The sequence below is a fragment of the Sinocyclocheilus rhinocerous genome, unplaced genomic scaffold (assembly GCF_001515625.1).
Source record: "Sinocyclocheilus rhinocerous isolate Xijiao unplaced genomic scaffold, SAMN03320098_v1.1 scaffold1084, whole genome shotgun sequence".
Classification (NCBI taxonomy): domain Eukaryota; kingdom Metazoa; phylum Chordata; class Actinopteri; order Cypriniformes; family Cyprinidae; genus Sinocyclocheilus; species Sinocyclocheilus rhinocerous.
In genome coordinates, this window is record NW_015656001.1 from 1,052,385 (window position 1) to 1,057,192 (window position 4,808).

At 33.6% G+C, this 4,808-nt stretch overlaps 1 protein-coding gene across 1 annotated transcript in view; it reads right to left on the bottom strand.

Annotated features, from left to right (window-relative positions):
• The window catches only part of LOC107719143 (oxidation resistance protein 1-like), a 73,916-nt gene extending 70,308 nt beyond the window's left edge, over window positions 1-3,608 (bottom strand). Inside the window, exon 1 of the transcript XR_001637490.1 lies at window positions 3,470-3,608. The gene's annotated coding sequence lies outside the window, so the exon portion shown is untranslated. The remainder of the gene's footprint in view (window positions 1-3,469) is intronic.
• Window positions 3,609-4,808: the final 1,200 nt, after the last annotated feature.

The following is a 4,808-nucleotide window of genomic DNA, read 5'->3' on the forward strand; positions in this document are numbered from 1 at the left end:
AAGTTCTTAGCAATGCATATTACTAATCAAAAATTAAGTTTTAATATATTTACAGTAGGAAATTTACAAAATATCTTAATGGAACATGATCTTTACTTAATATCCTAATGATTTTTTGGCATAAAAGAAAAATCAATAATTTTGAACCATACAATGTATTTTTGGTTATTGCTACAAATATACCCATGCGACACTCCACCCCAAAATGAAAATGTTGTCATTAATCACTTACCCCCACGTCGTTCCAAACCCGTAAAAGCTTAGTTCATCTTCAGAACACAATTTAAGATATTTTGGATGAAAACCAAGTGTCACAAGTGTCAGCCGCGCTGCACGGATGCGCTGTTTTCGTTCAAATCGAAGCATAAATACACGTAGAAAAAGTATCCTTGTGTCGCGGCTGACACAGAATAGTGTACGCAGTTTGAGCTCAGCGGATGTTCTCCAAAATGGCGCTACGGTGATGCGGAGAGACACAAAGGAGACGAATTGTTGAATAAAGTCGTTTTTCTTTTTTCTTCGCGTACAAAAAGTATTCTTGTCACTTCATAACGTTACGGTTGAACCACTGATGGCAGATGGACTATTCTGACGATGTCTTTCATACTTTTCTGGACCTTGACAGTGTAATTTACTTGGCAGTCAATCGGACAATCACAAGCCTCCTGGTTTTCATTCAAAATATCTTAAATTGTGTTCTGAAGACGAACAAAGCTTTTACGGGTTTGGAACGACATGGGGGTAAGTGATTAATGACAAAATTTTCATTTTGGGGTGGAGTATCCCTTTAAGACTGGTTTTGTGGTTCAGGGTCACATATATACACAATACAATACATACATACATACAGAACAACATCCTATAGCTGCATCAAATACACATCTTATGTTACATTTCACACTATGATTAAGTCATAGAAGGAAACAATGAAGATCATAACTGGTCTTCCAGTGGAACAAATGACATTGTAGACATGAACAGTCGATAAAGCATCTGTCATTTTAGTGTCACAAGAAAAGGAAATGGCTGTCAAGATTTCTACCTTTACATTTCACCATAAAATGAGCACCTATAATGGCTGTCCTACTCAAAGGCGCTTATTACGAGTGAGACTTCACTGTAAAAAAAAATTCTGTAAAATTTACGGTAAAAAAACGGCAGCTGTGGTTGCCGGAATTTTACCGTAAAAAATACGGTAGCAACGTTTTAGGTTTTACGGTTTTAACTTAAATTTACAGTTAAATACCGTATTTTCATTAACTGATATAATGTTAATATACCAACCTTTTGAACTACTGAAATCTGTTTTGTACCTTTGTAATACACTGATAACCACCAAAAGCAGGTGGTGATGAGAAAGTCACGTGATGAACCAAAGCCCATCACAAGCAGCTTTTAAATAATAACATATATAGAAGGTGCACAGTGTCATTCACACAAACACCAAACACCATCATGGTAACACACATGAAACTGAAATAATGCAATAAACATTAATTTAACAACATTAGGTGTAACACACAACCCTAATATACATAACTGATAAGAAAAAACTAAGAAGAAACATAGTTATTTCAACAAAAAAACATCAAATTTGAAATGTAACGCAGGGAATTCTGGGAATGTCAATTTACGGTTATTCACTGTAAATGATACGGTCTTTTTCACTTCCAAAAACGGTATACTACCGTAAAATTAATGTCCAATACATGTAATGTCCAATACAGTTTTTCACCGTATATAGTAGGGGAATTTACCGTTAACCATTTAACAGGTTTTTACTGTAGCATTTTTACAGTCTTTTACCGTTAAATTCACGGTCATTTTTTACAGTGTTATTATCTGAAACATGACTGTCAGAGTGTCTATGTTCTGTATGAACCGAGAGGAAGGTTGTGTTCATTATAGATAAATCAAATCCTCTAGTGAGTCTGCGCTTCTCTGAATATTTAATCTGAACTCACATGTCAAAGAATACTAAACTGTACCGATTAATATTCACAGGCTACACTTTACATTGATTTTACCAGTGTTCTTAAGAACGATGTAAAGCAGAGCAATGTGTCAGACTTTATTTCACAATGCACCGCTACTACATTATAAGCATAAAACTTGTGCACTGCAAAGATTTATCCTAAATTTTACAAATATTGTTTTTCCACAGGCTGCTACAGAGCAACATACATTTTCTATTTCTATTTCTAGTTTCCTCTGCAATTTAATGTTTTATAAATATCAGATGCATTTAAACTCCCCACTCAGGACAGCTTCTTCAATATTTAGTCTATGATGACACACAAAAAACAGATTCAAGGTCTCAAGCTGCTTTTTGATTCTCACTGAAAGCTGGAAAGTTTTCTGAAAGCACATCTATGATGAAGAGCGCCACCTAGAGTATGAGATGGACGACACACATGTCCTTCTTTAACATTGAAGGAAAATCTGTTTTTCAACACCATGACAAAAATATCTTTATCTGAACAGCAGGTAGAACATTTAGCAATGGCATATGCATTATGATAATATTTTAGGTCATTTTGAAACATTTGAAATTTGTACTTAAATGTTTAAGAGTCCATGAGAAATAAGTTCAATTTTATTTTAAACACACAGTTGGAGATAAACAAGGGTTTAGGATTTCAGTCACCGAGTCGCTTTCAGGGAACATCACTCTGACAATTCAAAACACAATACAAGGAATCAGTATTTGAAGTAAATTACTCTTAAACTGTGAGTGTGAGTTTTATTTAAAGTGGATAAGATTGCTCAAGTTAAAGATGTTGTGTTTCTGTGAGAAGATCTTCATGCAGCGACTCAAACAGGATTCCTCACATGAGAGGACGGGATGCTTTCAAATGCATCATTGTTTAGCTTTTGTGTTGTGTTTGTAGTATAAATCAAAAGTAGAATCATTCAAAGCTGCACAGCAAGAAAATGTGTCGCAGCTAACATATCTTTGAAGGAGAATGTTAAAAAAGAATGAATAACAAACTAAAAACAAGAATAATATTATTCATAATTTTTTTTCCATATTATTTAATAATCAGTTAAACTATATTAATTAAAAAGAAAAAAGAAAAAATTCTAGCCTTAATTTACTACCAATTCTGGAAATTAAAGACAATTTTATTATTACTATTATTACTTATTTTCTGAAACTAGTCATCCAAGTATCACAACACCAGCAAAACTTGGAAGAGCACATCTATATGATACAACTGCAAACTACAGACAGTGATTCCTGTGTGTCCAGTCTCTGAACATCATGCAAAACCCATTACAACACCCAACAGTCTCTATAAATACATCAGTCTATCTACTCTATAAATCTGTATCATCATGCATGAACTCTTTTATCATCCAGGTGTTAAAGACTCTCTATGTCAGAGCATGCAGGTGCTGCTGCATCATTCCCTAAAGAGAGAGAGAGAGAGAGAGAGAGAGAGCAGAAAGAAAAGATGGGACTCACTCTCAGAATGAAGCTCTCTCCATGTAGCAGGTCTCTCTTACACGAACGTTTCTGATGAGTTTATGCAGCCGGTCACAGTAATGCGCATCTGTGTGCAGGATGAGACACACACAGAGTAATCTGACCTTCTGAATACAGCCCGAACCACTGAGACAGGGGAGGAATGGATCATACCAAATCCTTTATGTCACATACACAGGGAATGATTTATTTATACAGAAAGTCTGTTTTTCCTGTATAAGAATGAAGGTAAATATGAACAATATGCAAAAATATCCATTATCAGTATGTCACAGCAATACTAATAAATAAGGCATATACTGTATATATATATATATATATATATATACATATATATCAAATATGGTTCTCTCTCTTTAAAACATGTTTTGGCATGTTAAATTGCTCAGTCCAGATGACTGACTGTGTCAGTGAACACATTTGATGTTGTATTGCTAGTTTTGTGCTTGTTGTAATTATCCATTTGTTTCATTATTGACTAATGCCCTAATTGGCTGTTGGATTAGGACTCCATAGTTACCTGAGCATGTTAACGTGACAACTGCTCCCTGACTGCATAACTTACTGAGAAAGAGAGAGAAAACATAAGAGAATGTGAGAATGCTTAAAAACAAAACTAATAATGGCTACAGCAACCCCAAAAATTATTTGCAAATTAACTTCATTCATACTTAACATTTGACAACCAGAAAAATGCCAAAAACTTTTGTCTAATTTGTAAACAACATATTTATTGTTTCATCATTTAAAAAGGCCGCTGTATGTACAAAGGTAGAGAGTATAAATATACTCACAGATCTGATACGGTCAACTGGAAGGTCTGGGGTTTAGATGAGCCCACCATACAGAAAGACATCTTCAGATCAGATGGCAAAACACCCACTTGAACTGTGCTGAAAGTGGGTTTACTAAAAACAGAAAAAATACAAGACAATGAAATTGAGATAAAATGATGAGCTGGATTCTTAGATTTATTTAGCAGTCTAAAATATTTACAGAAGTAATTAATCCAAAACAGGGTTATTATAGTTAACTAAAACTGGAGCCTCAAAGAAAACTTTTGTTACGTGAAATAAAATAAACTTTAACAGAAATAAAATATCAAAAAGCTTATTTTATTTCAGCTAGTTGCAAAGGCATTTCTCATTATCAACAATTGTAACTCATGGTACTAAAATAACTAAAACTTAAACTGAAATAAAACTATATAGACAAAACAAAAAAAACTTGAACTAATAAAATTACCAAATAATTAATTTAAAAATAAAACAGGAAAATATAAAATATAAAAATAAACACTGAACATGTTAACAAACAA